The 26,189-nt window shown below is 40.6% G+C and overlaps 1 protein-coding gene across 9 annotated transcripts in view; it reads right to left on the reverse strand.

Moving 5' to 3' along the window:
* Nucleotides 1-14,760, reverse strand: part of ZNF41 (zinc finger protein 41) — a 72,774-nt gene extending 58,014 nt beyond the window's left edge. For 3 of the 9 annotated variants that reach the window (XM_070365325.1, XM_070365327.1, XM_070365333.1), the window contains exon 1: nucleotides 13,870-14,075. The gene's annotated coding sequence lies outside the window, so the exon portion shown is untranslated. The other 6 variants (XM_070365334.1, XM_070365326.1, XM_070365328.1 and 3 more) reach the window with 6 other exon arrangements.
* Nucleotides 14,761-26,189: the final 11,429 nt, after the last annotated feature.

The following is a 26,189-nucleotide window of genomic DNA, read 5'->3' on the forward strand; positions in this document are numbered from 1 at the left end:
CGAATATTCAGGACTGATTTCCTTTAGGATGGACTGGTTGGATCTCCTGGCTGTTCAAGAGACACTTAAGAGTCTTCTCCAACACCAAAGTTCAAAAAGCATCAATTCTTCAGTGCTTAGCTTACTTTATAGTCCAACTCTCACATCCATACATGACTACTGGAAAAACCATAGCCTTGACTAGACGGACCTTTGTTGGCAAAGTAATGTCTCTGCTTTTTAATATCCTGTCTAGGTTGGTCATAGCTTTTCTTTCGAGTGAGAGAGTCAATTCCTAGGCAGATTGATAAGAAGTCTGGGGTCCCCAAGGAGGAGAAAGGGGCCTGGGGCTCTCAAAGCGGAGATAGGGCTCTGGAATTCTCAAGGAGGAGGAAAGGACAAACATCTTTTTTTCTCTACATTCCTTAGTCTTAGTGACATAATACATTTTTTCTTTAAGTCTGTAACTGATGATTACACCACAAACAGCTCAGTTTGAACTCTGTACTAGTGATTATACAACAGCAGTGTATCCTGACTGAGGACAGTTTCTCCTTCCTGAAAACCTGTAAATTATGGGACTGGGTCTGGTAAAATTTTCACAGACTTGAGACATTCTTTTGATTTATTGTAATAATTAATTAAAAACTATATAACTCCCTTGCTAACACCTGCGAGGGGGTGGCATTCTCCATCCCCCTTCTGATATCTATGTCAGAAGCTTTCTCTGTCCCTTTTCTTACTTTAATAAAACTCTGCTACACAAAAGCTCTTAAGTGATCAAGCCTGGTTCCTGGTCCCAAAGTTAAATCTTCTTTGGAGATCACGAATTGGACATTGTTCACCATAAGCTATCACAAGGAGCAAGCGTCTTTTAATTTCATGGCTGCAGTCACCATCTGCAGTGATTTTGGAGCCCCCCAAAATAAAGCCTGTCACTGTTTCCATTGTTTCCCCATCTATTTGCCATGAAGTGATGGGACCAGATGCCATGATCTTAGTTTTCTGAACGTTGAATTTTAAGCCAACTTTCTCATTCTCCTCTCTCACTTTCATCAAGAGGCTCTTTAGTTCTCTTTTACTTTCTGCCATAAGGGTGGCGTCATCTGCATATCTGAAATTATGGATATTTCTCCTGGCAATCTTGATTCCAGCTTGGGCTTCTTCCAGCCCAGCATTTTGCATGATGTACTCTGCATTTAAGTTAAATAAGCAGGGTGACACTATACAGCCTTGACGTACTCCTTTCCCGATTTGGAACCAGTCTGCTGTTCCACGTCCAGTTCTAACTGTTGCTTCTTGACCTGCATACAGATTTCTCAAGAGGCAGGTCAGGTGGTCTGGTATTCCCATCTCTTTACGAATTTTCCGCAGTTTGTGGTGATCCACACAGTCAAAGGCTTTGGCATAGTCAATGAAGCAGAAGCAGATGTTTTTCTGGAACTCTCACTTTTTCAATGATCGAATGGATATTGGCAATTTGATCTCTGGTTCCTCTGCCTTTTCTAAATCCAGCTCGAACAACTGGAAGTTCTCGGTTCACGTACTGTTGAAGCCTGGCTTGGAGGATTTTGAGTATTACTTTGCTAACGTGTGAGATGACTGTAATTGTGCGGTAGTTTGAGGATTCTTAGGCATTGCCTTTCTTTGGGATTGGAATGAAAACTGACCTTTTCCAGCTAATCTTATTGGACTTTAACTCCACGATCCTCCCTGACAAAAATCCTTGCAATCCTTCACTCCCAGAGGAACCAAATCAACCCCAAATCTGGTTTGGCACTGAATTTAAAAGGTAAAAAGAAACCTTAAAATGCTGCCAGGGGGGACTTCCCTGGTGGTCTATTGACTAAGACTCCATGCTCCCGATGCAGGGAGTCTGGGTTCGATCCCTGGTCAGAGAACTAGATCCCACATGTTGGAACTAAGAGTTTGCATGCTGCAACTAAAGATCCTGAATGCTACAACTAATACTGAAGATATCAGGTGCCACAACTAAGCCCCAGTGCAACCAAATTTTAAAAATAAATAAATACATAAAAATAATATCACATGAAAAGCTTCCATTAAAAGAATAGTTGTAAAAAAATGCTCCCAAGCAGAAACAACATGCTATTTACAATGGAAAGGGATCACAATGGCACTAGACTTATTTGCAACAATTAAAAACCATATTAGACAAAAAACACCTAAAAATTATTGAGATAAAGGGATTGAGATTTAAGAATTGAAAACACGCTCAATACCATTCTTCTGTCAGAGCAAAACACAATTTTAGACATACAAACATTTACAGTATTATATGGCAATATTAGCATCTTAGGAGAATACTCAAGGGAATAGTGTAAACAATTACAAAGTAAATAGTAATAGAAAACTCAAAATTGGAGGAATGCACTTTTGAGAAATGATTATTGCAATTGATATATACTTATAACTGAGTAAAGAAAAATAATGTAATTGGGAATTTGGAACAAATAACATTGTTACTTTGTGGCTCAGCTGGTAAAGAATCTGCCTGCAATGCAGGAGACCTGGCTTCAATCCTTGGGTTGGGAAGATCCCCTGGAGAAGGGAAAGGCTACCCACTCCAGTATTTTGGCCTGGAGAATTCCATGGACTGTATAGTCCATGTTGTCACAAAGAGTAGCACACAACTGAATGACTTTCACTTCACTATTATTAAGTGGAAAAAATTTAAATAACTTATCCAAGGTCACATAGATTGTAAGTCTTACTCCAGAGCCTGTTCTCTTAATCATTAAGTTATACCACCAGTATTCATGTATGGATGTGAGAAAGCAAAAGTGAAGTCGCTCAGTTGTTTCCAACTCTTTGCAACCCCATGGACTGTAGCCTACCAGGCTCTTCCATCCATGGGATTTTCCAGGCAAGAGTACTGGAGTGGGTTGCCATTTCCTTCTCCAACAGATATGAGAGTTGGACCAAAAAGAAGGCTGAGTGCTGAAGAATTGATGCTTTAGAACTGTGGTGATGGAAAAGACTCTTGAGAGTCCCTTGGACAGCAAGGAGATCAAACCAGTAAATCCTAAAGGAAATCAATCCTGAAATATTCATTGGAAGGATTGATGCTGAAGCAGAAGCTCCAATACTTTGGTCACCTGATGCAAACAGGCGACTCATTGGAAAAGACCCTGATGTTTGGAAAGACTAAAAGCAAAAGGAGAATGGGTTGGCAGAGGATGAGATGGTTAGATAGCATCACTGACTCAATGGACATGAACTTGAGCAAACTCCGGGAGATAATGGAGAACAGAGGAGCCTGGTGCTACAGTCCATGGGATCACAAACAGTCATACACAACTTAGTGACTGAAGAAAAACAACAACAAATGCTGAAAACTATAAAAGGCTGATGAGGCAAATCAACAAAGATCTATATAAATGTATAGGTACTGTGTCTATGGCATGGTAAAAATACCAATTCTCCACTAGTTGATCTGCAGATTTAATACAATTTCTACCAAAACCTCAGCAAGAATTTTTTGTAGATATAGGCAAAATTATTCTAAAATCTGTGTGAAAAGACAAAGGATATGCAATAGAGAACAGTTAAAGCAATTCTGACAAAGAATTAAGTGGGAGAAATCAACATACTTGATTTCAATACTTTTTATTTACCCCGGGTGGCGCTAGTGGTAAAGTGCCCGACTGCCAATACAGAAGACTTAACAGACGTGGGTTTGATCTCTGGGTTGGGAAGATTCCCTGGAGGAGGGCACAGCAACCCACTCCAGTATTCTTGCATGGAGAATCCTATGGACAGAGGAGCCTGGCCGGCCACAGTCCATAGGGTGGCAAAGAGACGGATATGACTGAAGCAACTTAGGATGCACACATAGGAATCAAGACAATAGGGTATAGATGAATGGATAGGCACATAGACCAATGGAACAGAATCAGTTCAATTCAGTTCAGTTCAGTTCAGTTGCTCCGTCGTGTCCGACTCTTTGCGACCTCATGGACTGCAGCATGCCAGGCCTCCCTGTCTGTCACCAACTCCTGGAGTTTACTCAAACTCATGTCCATTGAGTCGATGATGCCATCCAACCATCTCATTTTCTTTTGTCCCCTTCTCCTCCCACCTTCAGTCTTTCCCAGTATCAGGGTATTTTGCAATGAATCAGTTCTTCCTATCAGGTGGCCAAAGTATTGGAGTTTCAGCTTTAGCATCAGTCCTTCCAATGAATATTCAGGACTGATTTCCTGTACGATGGACTGGTTGGATCTCCTTGCAGTCCAAGGGGCCTCAAGAGTCTTCTCCAACACCACAGTTCAAAAGTATCAAATCTTCAGCACTCAGCTTTCTTTATAGTCCAACTCTCACATCCATACATGACCACTGGAAAAACCATAGCTTTGACTAGACGGACCTTTGTTGGCAAAATAATGTCTTTGCTTTTTAACATGTTGTCTAGGTTGGTCATAACTTTTCTTCCAAGGAGTAAGCGTCTTTTAATTTCATGGTTGCAGTCACCATATGTGGTGATTTTAGAGTCCCAAAGAATAAAGTCTGTCTCTGTTTCCCCATCTATTTCCCATGAAGTGATGGGGCCAGATGCCATGATCTTAGTTTTCTGAATGTTGAGCTTTAAGCCAACTTTTTTACTCTCCTCTTTCACTTTCATCAAGAGGCTCTTTAGTTTTTCTTCACTTTCTGCCATAAGGGTGGTGTCATCTGCATATCTGAGGTTACTGATATTTCTCCCAGCAATCTTGATTCCAGCTTGTGCTTCTTCCTGCCCAGCATTTCTCATGATGTACTCTGCATTTAAGTTAAATAAGCAGGGTGACAGTATACAGCCCTGATGTATTCCTTTCCCTATTTGGTACCAGTCTGTTGTTCCATGTCCAGCTCTAACTGTTGCTTCCTGACCTGCATACAGATTTCTCAAGAGGCAGGTCAGGTAGTCTGGTATTCCCATCTCTTTAATAATTTTCTAGTTTGTGATGATCCGTACAGTCAAATGCTTTGGAGTAGTTAAGAATTTTCTACAGTTTGTGGTGATCCACACAGTCAAAGACTTTGGCATAGTCAATGAAGCAGAAGTAGATGTTTTTCTGGAACTCTCTTGCTTTTTTGATGATCCAACGGATGTTGGCAATTTGATCTCTGGTTCCTCTGCCTTTTCTAAATCCAGCTTGAACATCTGGAAGTTCATGGTTCACGTACTGTTGAAGCTTGGCTTGGAGAATTTTGAGCATTACTTTACAAGTGTGTGAGATGAGTGCAATTGTGCAATAGTTTGAGGATTCTTTGGCATTGCCTTTCTTTGGGATTGGAATGAAAACTGATATTTTCCAGTCCTGTGACCACAGATGAGTTTTCCAAATTTGCTGGCATATTGAGTGCAGTACTTTCACAGCATCATCTTTCAGGATTTGAAATAGCTCAACTGGAATTCCATCACCTCCACTAGCTTTGTTCATAGTCATGCTTTCTAAGGCCCACTTGACTTTGCATTCCAGGATGTGTGGCTCTAGGTGAGTGATCACACCATGGTGATTAGCTGGGTCGTAAAGATCTTTTTTGTGTAGTTCTGTGTATTCTTGCCACCTCTTCTTAATTTCTTCTGCTTCTGTTAGGTCCATACCATTTCTGTCTTTTATTGTGCCCATTTTTGCATGAAATGTTCCCTTGGTATCTCTAATTTTCTTGAAGAGATCTCTAGTCTTTCCTATTCTATTGTTTTCCTCTATTTCTTTGCACTGATCACCGAGGAAGGCTTTCTTATCTCTCCTTGCTATTCTTTGGAACTCTGCATTCAAATGGGTACATCTTTCCTTTTCTCCTTTGCTTTTCACTTCTCTTCTTTTTACAGCTATTTGTAAGGCCTTCTCAGACAGCCATTTTCCCGCTGCTCCAGTGCCTACCATCTTGCTGAGGTTTCTCTGATCTTGGGCATGGGGTATCTCCTTACAGCCGCTCCAGCGAAGCACATGGAACAGAATAGAGGACACAGATATCGCCTCCTACAAATACAGTCATGTAAAATTTTTTACAAAGGTACAAAACCAATTCAATATCTTTTCAACAAATGGTGCTAGAGTAATTGGATATTGACAAGCAAACAAACAACAACAAGACATAAAACAAAAAAATAAACCCAAATTAATCTCATTCTAATTGTTACACTGGGGTTTCCATAGTGGCTCAGCAGTGAAGAATCTGCCTGCAATGCAGGAGATGCTGGTTCGATCCCTGGGTAGGGAAGATCCCTTGAAAGATGGCATGGCAATCCACTCCAGTATTCTTGCCTGGAGAATCCCATGGACAGAGGAGCCTGGTGGGCTAGTCCATAGGGTTGCAAAGAGTTGGTCAGATATGACTGAAGCAACTGAGCACAAGAATGCATAAAAAATTAACCCAAAATGGATCATAGATTTATGTGTAAAATGTAAAACTGTTGGAAGAGAACAGAAGAGAAAATTGTCAGGACTTAGGGCTTAGTGAAGAGTTCTAAGTATGACACCAAAAACATGATTTAAAAAAAATAGATAAGTTTATCAAAATTAAAAATTGTAGCTCTGCAAAAGACACTCTTAAGAGGATGAAATGACAAGCTGCATACTGAGAGAAAATATTCACAAACCCCTTATTTGACAAAAGACTAATATTTATAACATATAAAGAACTAAATGGACAAAAGACATGAAGAGATATTTTACCAAAGAGAATATGTGGAGGGCAAATAAGCACATGGGAATATGTTCAACATCCACAGACAAGCATATTCTAAAATTTATATGGAAAGACAAGACCCCTAGAATAGCTAAACCAGTCTTTTTTTTTTTTTGCCATGCCATGTGGCAAGCAGGATCTTAGTTCCCCAAACAGGAATTGAACCCACACCTTCCGCAGTAGACTTGAGAGTCCAGTGGACCCAGAGCTAAACCAGTCTTAACAAGGAAGAATAAAGTGGGAGAATCATCCTAATAAATATTAAAAGTTTACTACATGGATTATTAATCAAAAACTGATTTGGGCAGAGGGACAGACACATATCAATGGAACAGAATAGAGGATGCAGAAATAGCCCCACATAAGCATGACCAACTGATTTTTTTTTTACAAACAGGTAAAACAACTCAATGGTGCTAGAACAATTGTACATCCAGAGCAACCTTCCAGGCTGAATATAGATGTTCTGTGAGGAAGGCATGTCCAGAGAGGTCATGGAAGCTCTGTACCTTTCCCCCTATAAGTTGCCCTGTGGATCCCTTCCATCTGGCTGTTCCTGAGTTGTATCTTTATAATAAACTGGTAAACAGTTTTTTCTTGATATCTGAGCTATTCTAGCAATTACTAAACCTTAGGAAGAGGTGCTGGGAAACCCCAATTTATAGCCAGTAAATCAGAAGTATGGGTGGCCTGGGACTTGCAGTGACTGGCATCTGAAGTGGGGGCAGTGGGATTGAGCCCTTTAATTTATGGGATCTGATGCTAACTCCAGATGGTTGTTGTTTAGTTGATAAGTCATGTTTGACTCTGAGACCCCATGGACTGTAGCCCACCAGGCTTCTCTGCCCATGGGATTTCCCTGGCAAGAATACTGGTAGGCAGTGTCAAAATAGAAAGATGGTAACGATAACCTTATATGCGAGACAGCAAAAGAGACACAGATGTATAGAACAGTCTTTTGGACTCTGTGGGAGAAGGCGAGGGTGGGATGATTTGAAAGAATAGCATTGAAACATGTATATTATCATATGTGAAACAGGATCGCCAGTCCAGGTTCGATGCATGAGACAGGGTGCTCAGGGCTGGTGCACTGGGATGACCCAGAGGGATGGGATGGGGAGGGAGGTGGGAGGGGGGGCTCAGGATGGGGAATACACGTATACCCATGGCTGACTCATGTCAATGTATGGCAAAACCACCTCAATATTGTAAGGTAAAAAGCTTCCAATTAAAATAAATAAGTTAAAAAATTGAGTTGTTGGACATTCAGTTGGTGTCAGAGAATCAGAGTTTTTAGATTGGACGCCAAAAGCATAATCCATAAAAGCAAACACTGATAAACTGGGTCTTGTCAAAAATTTAAAAACCTTTGCTCTGAAAAAGGCCAGAGGATGGAAAAGATGAAGAGAATGAAAAGACAAGCTACTGACTGTGAACAATACGTGAAGATAACATATCTGACAAAAGACTGGTATGTAGAATATATAAAACACTCTCAAAGCTCAACAGTAAAATCATCCAAACAATTCAATTAGAAAATACTAACAGACATTTCACCAAAGAGGATACATAGATGGCAAATAAGCATATGAAAATAGTTCCCCTATTATCTACCAGGGAAATGCAAATGAAAACTACAATGAGATATCACTACACATATATCAGAATAGCTAAAATAAATACTGACAATGCAAAACACTGGTGAGGATGCAGAATAACTGGATCTCTCTTACATTGCTGAAAAAACGTCAAAAGTTTATACACTATATGATTTGATCAATATAACAATTTTGAAGTGACAAAATTTTAGACATGGAGAACAGATCAGTGGTTTCCAAGGGTTAGTAGAGACAAGAAGTGAACAGTGTGGTTATAAAAGGGCAAGGCTAGGGATCACTGTGATATTGGAACCATTCAGTATTTTGACTATGGTGATGGATATACAAAGCTTCACAGGTGATCAAATTGTATGAAACTTAGTACACACATATATGTATGAGTAAGACTGAGGAAATCTGACGAAGATGGTTGAATTGTATCAGGATCAAAATTCTGGTTGGTATATTATACTTTAATTTTGTAAAATGTCACAACTGGAGGAAAATAGCAAAGTGCACAAGGGATCACTTTGCATTATTTTTTTTACAACTGCATGTGAATCCACAGTTATCTCAAAATATATTTCAATTAAAAAATGTTTAAATGATGTTCAATGTCAATGTTCAAAAAATTGTTCAAAGCTTTTGTAAGCAAAGGAAACCATTGACAAAATGAAAAGACAACCTACTGAATGGGAGAAAACATTTGCAAATGATATGACTGATAAGAAATATCCAACATATTATATATAAACAGCTCATACAACTCAATATCAAAAAACAAACAACCCAATTTAAAAATGGACAGAAATGATACTGTGTATAGTATCAAACCCTATATATGCTGTATCTCTTATACACATGCATACCTATGATAAAATTAATTTACGATTTGGGTACAATAAGAGATTAACAACAACTAATAATAAAATAGAACTATAACAATATACTGGGACAAAAGTTAGGTAAATGTGGCCTGTCTCTCTTAAAATACCTTATTGAATGGAAACGCAGATATAAAGAACAGACCTGTGGACACAGTTCGGGGAGGAGAGGATAGGACAAATCAAGAGAGTAGCACTGATGGATAAACACTACCACGTGTATATAGCTAGCTAGTAGGAAGCTGCTTTATAACACAGGGAGCCCAGCCGGGTGCTCTGTGAAGATCTAGAGGGGTGGGATAGGGTGGGGGAGGCTCAAGAGGGAGGGGGTAATATATATGTATGATTATGGCTAATTCACATTGTTGTACAGCAGAAACCATCACAACACTGTTAAGTAATTACCTTCCAATTAAAAACACACAGAAAAAATGGGCAGAACTAAATAGACATTTTTCCAAAGAAGAAATGAAGATGGTCAACAGGCACATGAAAAGATGCTCAGCATCATTAGTCATCAGGGAAATTCAAATCAAAACCACAATGAGATATCACCACACACCTGTCAGAATGGCTAGTAGCAAAAAGCCTACAAATAACAAATGTTGGCAAGGATGTGGAGAAAAGGGAACCCTTGTACACTGTGATGGGAATGTAAATTGGTACAGCCACTGTGGAAAACAGTATAGAGGTTTCTTGAAAAGCTAAAAATAGAACTACCATATGACCCAGCAATCCCACTCCCCATCACTTTACTTAGAGAATATTGGCTTAAACAACAAATATTTATTTCTTACAATTCTGGAGGCTGGGAAATCCAAGCTCAAATGTCAGCAGATTTGGTGTCTGGTGAGAACCTGCTTCCTGATTCATAGACAGCCATCTTCTTGTGTCCTCACATGGCAAAAGGTGGAAAGGAGCTCTCTGAGGTTTCTTTTATAAGGACACTAATCCTATTCATGAGGGCTCTACCCTCATGACCTAATCACCTCCCAAAGGCCTTACCTCTTAATACCATCACACTAGGATTTAGGATTTCAAGGTGTGAATTTGGGTGGGAGGGGGCACATAAACATGCAGTCCATTGCACACATCAAAAGATTCTCAACATTCACTGCTGCTGCTGCTAAGTCACTTCAGTCGTGTCTGACTCTATGCAACCCCATAAGACGGCAGCCCACCAGGCTCCCCTGTCCCTGGGATTCTCCAGGCAAGAACACTGGAGTGGGTTGCCATTTCCTTCTCCAGTGCATGAAAGTGAAAAGTGAAAGTGAAGTCGCTCAGTTGTATCCGACCCTCAGCGACCCCATGGACTGCAGCCTTCCAGGCTCCTCCGTCCATGGGATTTTCAAGGCAAGAGTACTGGAGTGGGGTGCCATTTAGGGAAATAGAAATAAAAACCACAATGAGACACCACTTCACAATCATTAAGATGGCTAGAATAAAAAAAAAAAAAACAGACAATAACAAGTGTTAAGAACGACACATTGAAACCTTCATATATTGCTGGTAGCATGTAAAATGGTGTGACTATTTTGAAAAACAGTTTGGCAGTTCTTTAAAGGTACCGTATGACCTAGCAATTCCACTTCTGAGAGAAATGAAAATATACAAACTTGTGTACAAGTTTTTGTACACAAATGTTCACGGCAGCATTACTCATGGTAGCGAAAACAACCCAAATATCTATCAACTGATGAATGGATAAACAAAATGAGGTATATCGACACAAAGGAATATTATTCAGTAATAAAGAATGAAGTACTGATACATGGTATAGCATGGATGAATCTTGAAAACATTCTAAGTGAAAAAAGATAGTCACTGAAGAGCATATATTGTTTGATTCCATATATATGAAAGGTCTAGAATAGGCAAATTTATAGAGACAAAGTAAATCAGTGGCTGCTTGCAGCTGGAGGTGTGGGGTGGGAATGTGGAACCAGTACAATGTTTCCTTTTGGGGGTGATGAAGTGTTCTAAAATTGGATTATGAGGGTGATTTGCACAACTTGAACATACAATTGAATTGTAAGCTTTAAATGTTGAAGTTTGTGGAAGGTAAATTATATCAATAAAGCTGTTAGAAAAAGAAAAGATCATGTAGTTAGTAAGTGGCCATGCAGGATTTCAAATCCAGTATCTGGAAAGGGGAAGGTATTTAACAAACATTTGTTGAATGAATGAATGAATATCCTTCACTTCCAAATTAGCAACAAGATTGAGGTTCTCTCCATCAAGTATCATTCAACATTGTTCTGAAAGCTCTCACTAATGCAATAGAAAATGAAGTAATCAGAAAAAAATATTTGAAAGGAAGAGAGAATCATTGTTAATTGAGTGTGACATGATATTGTATCTAGAAAAACTAAGAGACCATAAAAGGCAACTATAATTCACATGAGAATGTGATAACTGGATTGTATAAGAAATAACATACAAAAAAGAAAAAATTTTAAATCAATATTTTCCCCCCTATGGAAATAGAGAAATGTGCTATTTATTGTGATGATGAAATCAAGTGTAAGATATCTAAGAATGAACTTTAAAAAAAGGTCCTGAATCCATAAGAAGAAAACTATAAAATAGAGTTTTAATGGTTGCTTTTGAAGTAAAATAAAGTGGTTTTTAACATTCATATGAAAGAATAAATGCTAAAAAATATTAAAGAAAACAACCAAAGAAAGGAAGAGTGAGGGGATTAGCACTATTAAATATTAAACATATTCCTAAAGTCACAACAGTTTTTTGAAAGGGAGTAGATACATATATAGAAGAAAAAATTGAGTTCAGAAACAGAACATTTGGGAATTTATGTGACAAAAGTGGCATTTAACTGAGTTTGAAAAGAGTATTCATTTAATGATTGGTGCTGTCAAATATTCTAACCAAATGGAAAATACAAACTTTAATCTCATCTCATACCACAGACCAGAATTTTCCAGTTGGATTAAAATTTAACCCTAAAACAATGAAAATTTAAATTTAAGTCATATATTTACTTAAGCACCAAATCAGGGAGAACTCACTAGGCAAGACACGATATTTAGAACTTGTAAAGAAAAATTATCTAATCAGATGACTATTTTTCTAATTATATATGAAGACATGTTTCAAAAATCAAGATATAAAGAGAGATAAAAGGAAAAGAAAAAAAATAAAGAGAGATAAAGGGGAAAATTACAATAAATGACAGGTTAATATCCATAAATTAGTGAGAAAGACAAACTGCATAAAGGAAAAAAATAGCTAAGGATATAAAAAATTTCTAAATACATTTCAATGGCCAATAAATATGAGACGTTCGGCTGCCAGTTGTCAGGAAGATGCACATCAAAGTAAGCTACATACTGTTTTGTTTGGCCCTCAGAGCAGAAATTTAAAAAGCAGCAACAATCAGTGCAGGAGATGATTTTGGAGTGAGCCCTTTTATATGCTGCTAGTGGGAGATATAATTTTACAAAAGTCTTGGAAAATAACTGAAATTTCAATACATACCTCCACTTTAAGGAACATCCATTCCTGTACCTAATGATCACTCAGATGACAGTCTCTGGGTATAATTTAGAAATCAATAACAAAAATTTCAACTTTGGGGGAAATCAAAATCTCATACCTAAATAACTAAGGGATCAGAGAGAAAACCAGAACAGAAATTAGAAAACATTATTAATAAACTATGGTGAAAGTGTTACATATAAAAACTTGTGACATGAAACTAAAGTGTTCTTAGAGAAAAATTCATGAAAGAGAAAATTATGGAATATTAATTAAGATAAGCATTCAATTTAGGAATTAAAAAATAGGAATAAAAGAAAAAATCTAAAGAAAAGAAATAATGAAATCAAGGGCAGAAACTAATGACACAGGAAACAAAGATACAGGAGGACCAAGAAGATCAAAAGTAGGTTTTTGAAACAATCACATCTCAATTCTAAAACCACCGATCACTGATCCCATGAAGCAGCGTGGGGTCCATAGGCCCCTCTATCACTATCAACAGTCCCAAATAAATGTATCATTCATCCCACAGAGCTCCATCACTCACACCACAGAAACCTTGACCATCCACCCAATAAACCCAATAATATACCTTTTAGATCCTGCAACACTCATCCCACGGCCCTCATCACTCACCTCAAAAACTCTCTATCACTCACTCATTCTCCAATCCTCACCTCACAGGCTCTCCACCATTCACTCTACAGACCACCCATTACTCTCTGAAAGATCCTCATCACTCACATCACTGAACCCCATCATTTACCTCACAGACCGCTCCATCACATAACCTCAGTAATCCCCATGATGCCTCACAGAATGCCCATGATTCGCTGCACAGGTCCTCCAAGCACCAACCTCACAGAGCTCGAATCACATCTCTGACACCAGATCACTCACACCACAGTCCCCATTCCTTACTCCACTTACCCTTGATCACTCACTCCATAGACATTCACTGCTTATCCCACAGACCCAGTCACTTACCCCATCGGTGGCCTCCAAGAAGCTCATCACTCACCCTACAGACTCCTCATCGCTCACCTCATCAATGCCCCCTTCTCACCCTATAGACTGTATCACTGACCCCACAGATTCCCCAAAATTCAGCACACAGACTGCTTATTACTTTCCCTACTGCCTCCATCATTCACCCACAAACCCGTGTCGCTCCACCTCACAGACTCCAGAGAAGCCCCATTACTCACCCCACAGAATACCATCACTGAGCAAGAAAGCCATGTCCTAACGCCCCCATAATTATGTCAATGCTTTACTGCTGCTAAATCGCCGTCTCAATTAAACTCAGTCCCAGAGCCCAAAGTGTTGAAACTGCCTCTGCGGGACGCTGACGTTTCTGGACTTCACACTGCACATGCTCAGTGTCGGCGCCGAAGCCGCCGTCCACCCCAATTACACCGGGTGCACTCACGAGGTGTCAGTGCGTGCGCGTGTCTGTGTGTGTCGGAGGAGAGGCGGGCTTTCCAATTTTCTTTAGTGACTTTGTCAGACCACTAACATGGCTGTCCTCTTGGGAGTGTCTCTCCGGGAGTCGCCATCTTGGGAGGGTGGGCATCTCTGCGGCTGCGGAACCAGCGGTCCCTAGCCAGACCTGCCTCGGCGAGGTTTCCCAGGGAGCCGATCCGGCCCAGCAGGTCGGGCTGCGGCTCCCAGAGTCTTCCCTCCTGCGCCGCATCCTCCACTGTTACCCCAAGCGTAGGCCTGGTGTCTTCTCTGCGTCCTGGGGCCCCGCCCTCCGGCCATATCCCCAGGGGCCGAGGCATCTTCACACGTAGTAACTCCCCCTGCCCCCTCCCCTATCCTAGCTAGAAAGACACCTCCAAGCCACCGGCCGGACACTGGCGCCCCCTCCCCAGCCCCACTGCTCCAGGTGCAGAAAGGCCCCTGATCCGTGCAGGCGGCTCGCGGCGGCAGAGCCCCGGGCGCCGCTGCGTGCCCACCTGACGGCGCCTCTGTCCACCCGTCCGCTGGGGGCATCGCCCGGCTCCGGCTGTCACCGACCCTGGGTATTTGCCACGGGGGGAATAGTACGTGTCAAATTTAGGCCAGGAAGCGGAAGTTGCCCGCAGCAAGAGTTTAACCACTGTGGGCGCGGGGAGCTGAGGTGGTTGAGCGCCAGAAACCAAGTATCTGTGCACGGAGCGGGGGCGGGGGGGTTGGGAGGGGACTTGTGACATCAGTAATGGGACATTTCATTCATTAAAACAAGAAAAAACTCGAGTACTCAGGCTTCCCTGTTTCCTTATATAAGCATGAAGGCTAAAGCTCTCTTCTAAATATCCAAGGTTTCAAGGTTTTTTGTTTGTTTTTTAAGATTTATTTATTTAATATTGGACTGCACTGGTTTTCTTCCTTGCTGCTGCAGGTTTTCTCTAGTTGTGGCGAGTGGCTTATTGTGGTGGCTTCTCTGGGAGCCCGGGCTCTAGGCACCAGGCTTCAGTAGTCGTGGAGCTTTGGCTCAGTAGTTGTGGCACAGGGGCTTAGCTGCTCCTCAGCATGTAGGATCTTGGAGCCGGTTTCTGCTGCATTGGCAGGTAGATTATTAACCACTAGACCACCAGGAAAGCCCCAAGTTCCAAGTTTTGATTTGATTCATTTTCATTAGTATTCAGTTTCAAGTGCTAATTTGTAACCGTTTCCCCCTTTTGACGCAAGGATTATTTAGAAATTCAGTGTCAAACTTGCCTTAAGCCTCAAGTATGAGACCCAGTTTTCCACAATGTTTCATTTCTTGATTGAAAAGACTATTTTCCAGCTGTTGGATATAGCATATGTATTTATTGTTTTGAGCTTGTTAGTGTGTGTGTTAGTTGGGAAATGAAAATATCTCCTGCCATATTAATAAACAAGAAATGTTTAAGGAGGAAAGAGACAGAACAGGCTCCATCTTGGGCCGGACTGTGGACTTTGAGCTATGTGCCCAGTATCTATGGAAATGACATACCAACTGGAAAACCAGACTCCCCGGGATGGAAGAGCCCCAGGGCTCGTACCTAGACTCTCCATCAGCTAAAAGAATACCCTAATTATATGTGTAACCAAATAGAATCACAAATTCTATTATGCTTATTGGGGTATGACCACAGGCCTATTGATAATTGTCCACTGTTAACTACCTATGCTTAATGCATACGAATCACCGGTTAACTTTGTATCTTTCATTTGTTCAGACTAGTTTCAGAGAATTTGAGGAGGTGGGTTTGAGCATGTACACTTAGGGTATATAAGGTTTTCACAAAAACTGGCTGGAGTCCTTGGCTAAGAAGAGACTCAGCCTTGGGCCCGCCGGTGTAATAAATTGCACTCCACTATCTGCATTGTCCTTCTGAGTAAGTTTGTTTCCAGGAATGTGAGGCTACAACAATGTCACTGCTGCTGCTGCTAAGTCACTTCAGTCGTGTCTGACTCTGTGTGACCCCATAGACGGCAGCCCACCAGGCTCCCCCATCCCTGGGACTCTCCAAGCAAGAACACTGGAGTGGGTTGCCATTTCCTTCTCCAATGCAGGAAAGTGAAAAGTGAAAGTCGCTCAGTCGTGTCCAACCCTCAGCGACCCCATGGACTGCAGCCTACTAGGCTCCTCCGTCCATGGGAGTTTCCAGGCAAGAGTACTGGAGTGGGGTGCCACTGCCTTCTACAATGTCACAGCCATCAGCTATTTCTGGCCTCCAAATGTGAATGATCGCTCCCAAAACTGCCATCCAGCGGGCGTTGCCACCCCCCATAGTAATTGCTGAGGAGCTGGAGAATACCAGAAGCAAGGTGAACAAGGAAACAGGATTGGCCCCAAATAGCTGAGGTGCATATGAAAGGAATGAATTCAGTGAGCTCAGAGGCTTGCATCTTTCCATACAAAGAAGGCTAAATTCCTTGATACCTGATATGTGGTGTTCAGACCACCTGCTCCCTTTATTGCAAATTTGCACAGAGCCTGACTTCCCTTCCTGCATCCTTGGAGCAGTTTTCTCGGAGCTACTGAGATGCTGTCTCCCTGGCTCAGAGTCCTAAACATTCCCACCAAGCAAAATAACCCTCTACTTTCAGGTTGTGACTATACTTTCTTAGTCGACATAGTGTTAGTTGCTCAGTCGTGTCCGACTCTATACGACCTCATGGACTGTGCGGCCTGCCAGGCTCCTCTGTCCATGGAATTCTCCAGGCAAGGATACTGGAATGAGTAGCCATTTCCTTCTCCAGGGGAATCTTCTTGACTCAGGGATCGAACCGGCATCTCCTGTGTCTCCTGCATTGGCAGGCAGATTCTTTACCACTAGTGCCACCAGGGAAGCCCTTGAGCTATTTTAAATGTGTCTGTTTTTCCTGATGATTTTCTTCTGCGTGCTCTCTGAGTTAGTGAGAGAGATCTCCCACTGTACTGGTAAGTCAGATTTTCATTGCACCAGTCAATTTTTGCTTCCTATATTTTGAAGTTTTACTATTAAATCCAAGGGTATTGTGTTGTTGAATAGATACAGCCAAATCACTTCCCCAAAATATTTTAACATTTCCTACTCCCACCAGCACAGTATGAGTCCACCAAGGGAAATCTTTAGCACTGAATGTTGATGCCCTAATTTTTGCCAATCTGAGGGGTAATTTAATTGCTTTAACTTGCACCACCCTGACCACTTGTGAAACTGAGGCTCTTTTTCTGTTTGTTGACAGTTTAGATTTTTCTCTTTGGCAAATATTCATAGCCTTTATTTTCTTTGCAGTGATTTGTCTTTTTCATATCAATTTGTAACAGCTCTTTGTAAACTAGAGATATTGGTTGCATTGTAATACTTTTCCCCAGCTCATTTTGTCCTTTGCATTTTGTAGGTGTCCTTTTATCTGTAATTAGAAAAATGTATTCTTTCATCAAAAATAAGCTTTCTTGGACTTCCCTGGTGGTCCAGTGGTTAAGAATCTGCCTGCAGGGGACATGGGTTTGATCCCTGGTTCAGGAAGATTCCACATGAGAGCAACTAAGCTCATGCACCATAACTACGGAGCCCATGCACCTAGAGCCCATGCTTCACAAGAAGAGAAGCCACTGCAATGGGAAGCCCACATACTGCAACAAGAGTGGCCCCTGCTCCCCACAACTACAGAAAGCACAGCAACAAAGACCCAGTGCAGCCAAAAATAAACATTTTTTTAAAAAAAGCTTTCTTTTCTGGCTTCTTTGTTTCCTGCCTCGCACAGACTCCCTTCTCCATTCCAAGTATTCCTAAAAAGATAGTCTTAACATTTATTTCATTTTTGTTTTAAAATTTTCTACTTATACCTTTATCTAGTTGAAATTGACTCTGACGTATGGTATGAGATTAAGATCAAGCTTCATTGTTGCTGCATCAAATAAAAACAAATCCAGACTTGGATAGGGAGAGACTAGAAAGAAAGGCTATTGCAAATAGGGGGAGAATCCCCATCTCAGAAATCTGCAAGCATCTCAAAACCAAACAGAAAAAGGCTTTTCTTTTATAGATAGGGTAAGGAGGAGGCAAGCCAAGATAAGCAGACTCTGTGGAAGAGAACCTGCACAATCAGGGAAATGACTAATGGGATGTCAGGAGTGTCCACTGTGGTCAGCCAATTCTCAGGAGATGCTGAGAAAAGGGCATGTTCCACATTTTTTTTTTTTTTTTTGAGTTTCCTCAGGCTTGAGGGCAAGCAGAGTTCAGGAACCTGTAGGAAAGAGAAAAGCTTGGCTAAACTTTGGCTAATAAACATTTTGTTGTGGTTAATCAATGTTTAGGGGGGAAAAGAATGAGAATTTGGAGGGTCTGTGGCCATGTTATCAACAAACAAGTGGTGTCTGTGAGTCCAAAGTCATACAGTGAGAGGGGATCTTTGCTGTAAGCAAAGAATAACAAAGAAGAACACAAAAGAGTAAGGGAATTTCTTAACCTTCACTATTTATCAGGATCACGGGGCTCAGGTAAAATTCAACATTATCAGCTGGCACCATTTATGGAACATATTACCCACAAGCCCCTGAATTAAATGTTATTTCTGTCATATAAGGTCACAAATATATTTAGCTTAATCTGAACTCTATCATGTCTCTGTAATCTATACGATTTCAAAAGATTTTTCTTCTCACAGATTTACTTTTTCTATAAACTTTGAAGTTTAAAATCATTTTATAAAGTTTAAAATTGAATACTACCCCTCCTCAAAAAAAAACCCTCCACAAAACAAAACTATTGTAATTCTGATTGGAATTGTATTATATCAATATTATACTTCTGGAAGAGTTAATGCTTTTTATTATGACTTGAGGAGATACCTAACATCCAAAGGCAAAGGAGACGCCCCAGCAAGACGGTAGGAGGGGCGAATTCACATTTAGAATCAAACCCCATTCCAGCCAGAGACGCTCAGAGGGCTCAAACAAACCTTGTGTGCACCAGGACCCAGAGACCCCACAGAGACTGAGACAGAACTGTGTTTGAGCATCTCCTGTGGAGGTACAGGTCAGCAGTCGACTGCTGCAGGGGCAGGGGCTCTGGGTGCACCAGACTTGGGTATGATATATGGCCTCTTGGAGGAGGTTGCCATTAACCCCACCATAGAGCTGCCAGAACTTACACAGGACTGGGAAATAGACTCTTGGAGGGCACAAACAGAACCTTGTGCACACCAAGATCTAGGAGAAAGGAGCAGTGACCCCACAAGAGACTGACCCAGACTTGCCCAGGAGTGTCCAGGAGTCTCCAGCTGAGGCGTGGGTCAGCGGTGGCCTGCTGCAGGGTTGGGGGCACTGAGTGTAGCAGTGCGTGCATGGGGCCTTTTGAAGGAGGTCGCCATTGTCTTCATTACCTCCAGTGCAGTATGAAATGAAAGTGAAAAAGTGAAAGTGAAGTCGCTCAGTCATGTGCGACCCCCATGGACTGTAGCTCACCAGGCTACTCTATCCACGGGATTTTCCAGGCAAGAGTACTGGAATTGGTTGCCATTTCCTTCTCCAGAGGATCTTCCCAACCCAGGGATGAAACCTGGGTCTCCCAAATTATAGGCAGACGCTTAACCATCAGAGCCACCAGGGAAGTCTTAGGGGCCACCATAGTTTGGCCCCAGGTAAATAACAGGGAGGGAACACAGCTCCACCCATCAACAGAAAATTGGATTAAATATATACTGAGCATGGCCCTGCCCATCAGACAAGACCCAGTTTTCCCCTCAGTCAGTTTCTCCCATCAGGAAGCATCCATAAGCCTCTTATCCTTCTCCATCAGAGGGCAGACAGACTGAAACCACAATCACAGAAAACTAGCCAATCTGATCACATGGACCACAGCCTTGTCTAACTCAATGAAACTATGAGCCATGCCCTGTAGGGCCATCCAAGACAGACAGGTCATGGTGGAGAGTTCTGACAAAATGTGGTCCACTGGAGAAGGGAATGGCAAACACACTTCAGTATTCTTACCTTGAGAACCCCATGAACAATATGAAAAGGCAAAGAGATAGGACAATGAAAGATGAACTCTCCAGGTCGGTAGGTGCCCAATATGTTACTGGAGATCAGTGGGGAAATAACTCCAGAAAGAATGAAGAGACGGAGCCAAAGAAAAAACAAAACCGAGTTGTGGATGTGACTGGTGATAGACGCAAAGTCAGACGCTGTAAAGAGCAATACTGCACAGGAACCTGGACTGTTAGGTCCATGAATCAAGGCAAATTGGAAGTGGTCAACAGGAGATATAGCAAGAGTGAACGTCGACATTTTGGGAATCAGCAAACTAAAATGGACTGGAATGGGTGAATTTAACTCTGCTGCTGCTAAGTCACTTCAGTCGTGGCCGACTCTGTGTGACCCCATAGACGGCAGCCCACCAGGCTCCCCCGTCCCTGGGATTCTCCAGGCAAGAACACTGGAGTGGGTTGCCATTTCCTTCTCCAGTGCATGAAAGTGAAAAGTGAAAGTGAAGTCGCTCAGTCGTATCTGACCCTCAGCGACCCCATGGACTGCAGCCTACCAGGCTCCCCATCCATTGGATTTTCCAGGCAAGAGTACTGGAGTGGGGTGCCATTGCCTTCTCCTGAATTTAACTCAGATGACCATTATATTTACTACTGTGGGCAGGAATCCCTTAGAAGAAAGGGAGTGGCCATCATAGTCAACAAAAGAGTCTGAAATGCAGTACTTGGATGCAATCTCAAAAACAACAGAATGGTCTCTGTTTGTTTTGAAGGCAAACCATTCCGTGTCACAGTAATCCAAGTCTATGCCCCAACCAGTAATGCTGAAGAAGCTGAAGTCGAATAGTTCTATGAAGACCTACAAGACCTTCTAGAACTAACACACAAAAAAAGTTGTCCTTTCATTATAAGGGACTGGAATGCAAAAGTAGGACGTGAAGAAACACCCAGAGTAACAGACAAATTTGGACTTGGATTACAGAATGAAGCAGGGCAAAGGCTAACAGAGTTTTGCCAAGAGAATGCACTGTTCATAGCAAACACCCTCTTCCAACAACACAAGAGAAGACTCTACACATGGACATCACCAGATGGTCAACACTGAAATCAGATTGATTATATTCTTTGCAGCCAAAGATGGAGAAGCTCTATACAGTCAGCAAAAACAAGACTGGGAGCTGACTGTGGCTCAGATCATAAACTCCTGATTGCCAAATTCAGACTTAAATTGAAGAAAGTAGGGAAAACCACTAGACCACTCAGGTACGACCTAAATCAAATCCATTACGATTATACAGTGGAAGTGAGAAATAAATTCAAGGGATTTGATCTGATAGACATAGTGCCTGAAGAACTATGGACAGAAGTTCATGACATTGTACAGGAGGCAGGGATCAAGACCATCCCCAAGAAAAAGAAATTCAAAAAAGCAAAATGGCTGTCCATGGAGGCCTTACAAATAGCTGTGAAAAGGAGAGAAGCAAAAAATAAAGGAGAAAAGGAAAGATATACCCATTTGAATGCAGAGTTCCAAAGACTAGCAAGGAGAGATAAGAAAACCTTCCTCAGTGATCAGTGCAAAGAAATAGAGGAAAAGGCTAGAATGGGAAAGACTAGAGATCTCTTCAAGAAAATTAGATACCAAGGGAACACTTCATGCAAAGATGGGCTCAATAAAGGATAGAAGTGGTATGGACCTAACAGAAGCAGAAGATATTAAGAAGAGGTGGCAAGAATACACAGAATAACTGTACAAAAAAGATCTTCACGACCCAGATAATCACGATAGTATGATCACTCACCTAGAGCCAGACATCCTGGAATGCAAAGTCAAATGGGCCTTAGGAAGCATCACTATGAACAAAGTTAGTGGAAGTGATGGAATTCCAGTTGAGCTATTTCAAATCTTAAAAGATGATGCTGTTAAAGTGCTGCACTCAATATGCTAGCAAATTTGGAAAACTCAGCAGTGGCCACAGGACTGGAAAAGGTCAGTTTTCATTCCAATCCCAAAGAAAGGCAATGTCAAAGAATGCTCAAACTACTGCACAATTGCACTCATCTCACATGCTAGTAAGGTAAGGTAAGTCACTTCAGTCATGTCCGACTCTGTGCAACCCCATAGACGGCAGCCCACCAGGATCCCCCATCCCTGGGATTCTCCAGGCAAGAACACTGGAGTGGGTTGCCATTTCCTTCTCCAGTGCGTGAAAGTGAAAAGTGAAAGTGAAGTCGCTCAGTAAAGTAATGCTCAAAATTCTCCAAGCCAGGCTTCAACAGTACCTGAACCGTGAACTTCCAGATGTTCAAGCTGGATTTAGAAAAGGCAGAGGAACCAGAGATCAAATTGCCAACATACGCTGGCTCATAGAAAAAGCAACAGAGTTCCAGAATAACATCTACTTCTGGTTTATTGACTATGCCCAAGCCTTTGACTGTGTGAATCACCACAAACTGTGGAAAATTCTTCAAGAGATGGGAAAACCAGACAACCTGACCTGCCTTTTGAGAAATCTGTGTGCAGGTCAGGAAGCAACAGTAAGAACTGGACATGGAACAACAGACTGGTTCCAAATTGAGAAAGGAGTATGTCGGGGCTGTATATTGTCACCCTGCTTATTTAACTTATATGCAGAGTACATCATGAGAAATGCTGGGCTGGATGAAGCACAAGCTGGAATCAAGACCTCTGGGAGAAATATCAATAACCTCAGATATGCAGATGACACCACCCTTATGGCAAAAGTGATGAAGAACTAAAGAGCCTCTTGATGAAAGTGAAAGAGGAGAGTGAAAAAGTTGGCTTAAAACTCAACATTCAGAAAACTAAGATCATGGTATCAGGTCCTGTCACTTCATGGGAAATAGATGGGGAAACAGTGGCAGACTTTATTTTGGGGGGCTCCAAAATCACTGCAGATGGTGATTGCAGCCACGAAATTAAAAGATGCTTACTCCTTGGAAGAAAAGTTATGACCAACCTAGACAGCATATTAAAAAGCAGAGACATTACTTTGCCAACAGAGGTCCATCTAGTCAAAGCTATTGTTTTTCCAGTCGTCATGTATGGATGTGAGAGTTGGACTATAAAGAAAGCTGAGTGCCAAAGAATTGATGCTTTTGAACTGTGGTGTTGGAGAAGACTCTTGAGAGTCCCTTGGACAGCCAGGAGATCCAACCAGTCCATCCTAAAGGAAATCAGTCCTGAATATTCATTGGAAGGGCTGATGCTAAAGCTGAAACTCCAATACTTTGGCCACCTGATGCAAAGAACTGACTCATTTGAAAAGATGCTAATGCTGGGAAAGATTGAGGGCAGGAGGAGAAGGGGATGACAGAGGATGAGATGGTTGGATGGCATCACTGACTCAATGGACATGAGTTTGAGTCAACTCTGGGAGTTGGTGATAGACAGGGAGGCCTGGCGTGCTATACTCCATGGGGTCGCAAAGAGTCAGACATGACTGAGTGACTGAACTGAACTGAACTGATTATAATAAGCCTTTATGTCTAAGGATTTGATGTGTCTCTATTTGATTATGTCTTGTATTATGTGCTGCAATGATGGTTTTCTTCTTATAAGTCCATCACCTTTTTGGTTAAATTGATCTTGTGTGTGCATGTGCATATGCTCAGTCGCTTCAGTTGTGTCCAACTCTTTGCAACCCCATGGACTCTAGCCTGCCTGGCTCCTCTGTGCATGGGATTCTCCGGGCAAGAATACTAGAGTGGGTTGCCATACCCTCTTCCAGTGGATCATCCCAACCCAGGGATCGAACCCACCATCTCCTGTGTTGCAGATGGATTCTTTACCCACTGAGCCACCTGGGAAGCCGAAATTGATTCTTAGATATTTATAATATTTGTATTGTCATTGTTAAGACTTATTTTTGCTAATCCTATCTGATAACTGCTAGTATAATAAGAAAATAGTAAGTATTTTTATGATTTTATCTTATGTTCAGCTCCTCACCAAAACTCCCTACCAATTCTGGTGGCTTTTGGTAGTATAATCTTTTAGGTTTTCTAATTGTATAATCATATCAAATTTAGATAATAGTCTCTCTTGTATCTGTTAATTGATGTGATTAGTTCTTTTTTTTCACTGAATTAACTGTCCAATATTTTAGCCTCTAAGTTTATGTGACTATTTAAATTTATTGAAGCTATATAAAATTTATTAATATAATTCAGTTTCTTAGTCACCTAGCCACATTTTAAGTGCTCAATGGCAGCACATGGCTTGTGGCTACTGTATTAGGCAGCTCTATATATAGAACACTTCATCATTGTGGAAAGTTGTTTCAGACAATGCTGAGATAGAACCTTAAAAATAATGTTGAGTAATAGATATGATAGAGAGCATTCTTATCCTGTTGTCACTTTTAATGGAAATTATTTTAACCATTTTACCATTTAGTATAAAGTTTTCTGGCAATTTTTGGAAAATTGGATTTATCAATTTTAAGTAGTTTCCTTCTATTACTTTTTTTAAATTTTATTATTAACATAATAGCTCATGAATTGCATCATATACCTTTTTATATTAAGTGTTACATGGCTTCTCTAAAGTGTTGGTATAATGAAGTATGTCAATTGATTTACAAATATTAAACCATACTAGCCTTCCTGGAATCATCTTAATGGTTATGGTGTGTTATTTTCTCAAGACATGTCTGAATTTATTTGATATGTTGATATTTTATTTAGAAAAGTTTAACCATAGTCATGAAATATGGTCTCTAGTTATCTTCTTTTTCAAGCAATATATTTCAGCTTTGGTATTAAAATTATTCTCCTTTTATGAAATAAACTGGGAAACTTCCATCTTTCTCTATGAACTGGACTCTATAGACCCATTTAGTCCCGATTTACTTTAGATAGTGTTTCTTAATTTCCAACTGATTAAGATGTTTTGGTAACATTTGAATTTATTTCTGTTTTTGTTGGCTTTTATCAGAGAATGTGATCTGCCAAAGTCCCACTTGAAAAAAAAATGTATCAATCATTTCTCTGAGGCAAAATTAGACAATTGAATGTTTTTTAATGCTGTAAGAACATAAGAGTAGAGATTATATAGTCTGCTTGTAAGATTCAAAATTCTTTCATGTCTTTTAAATGTGGCTTTTAATGATTACAATTTTCATATCTTTTCTACTTTTAATTATTTTTGTTAGCTTGATCTATCATATTCTGAAAGAGGTATAACCTCCACTATAAATTATGAATTTAGAATTTTGTTCCTTTTCTATGAATTTTTGCTGGTGTTATTGGTGTTAGTGTAAATATTTATATACATTATTAAATATATCTTCATCTAATGTATGCTTTATTATTACACAATGTCTCTTTCTAAAAATCTGTTGAATGCTTTTGGCCTTTGAGTTTAACCTGATAATTGTATCATCAGGCCTCCTTTATTATGCTTGCATTTACCTGATGTATCTTTACTAGTGTTTAGTTTTGCCTCTTTGTGTGAAACATGATTTTAGGAAACAGTGCATAACTTTTGTTTTTTAAACCCATTTCACAGTTTTGTATAGGAGAACATATGAAAATATGCCGATTTTGTCTTCCATCAGACTGCTTCCCTTTTTCTGCTTTCTTGTTGACACTCTTTTTCAATTTCATTTGCTGTCTCTGTGTCAAGCTTCTATTCATTCTCCTTCTCCCTCTCTTAGTAATTTGGAAATTTGATTTTGCTTATCAGTTTTGCTGGTGATTATCCTTCCATTACTTATAAACATGATTCAAATTTTTTCTATTGGTCCATGAAACACACACACACTTTCATTTATTCCTAATTTCTCAGGAGAAGGTTATCATTTAGAAATTTTTACTTCTTCATTTGACCCTCACCCAAATTTCTATTCTTTTCTGAGATAATTTTAAAAAATGAGAATGGAAGCTGGGAACATGGTGGCAGCAGAGAAGTTTTTAAATCTCTCTTGTAGTAACACCAAAACCCATAGACAATATTTACAATGAAACTAGGGGACACAATATCTCCAGCAAGGTAGATTTTCTGCAGATATGACTGCCAACAATATTTTTTATCTCCGTTAGGGCTTGCCACTCCTTCCATTCACATGTGGAG

This window comes from Bos mutus, chromosome X (genome assembly GCF_027580195.1).
Source record: "Bos mutus isolate GX-2022 chromosome X, NWIPB_WYAK_1.1, whole genome shotgun sequence".
Taxonomy (NCBI): Eukaryota; Metazoa; Chordata; class Mammalia; order Artiodactyla; family Bovidae; genus Bos; species Bos mutus.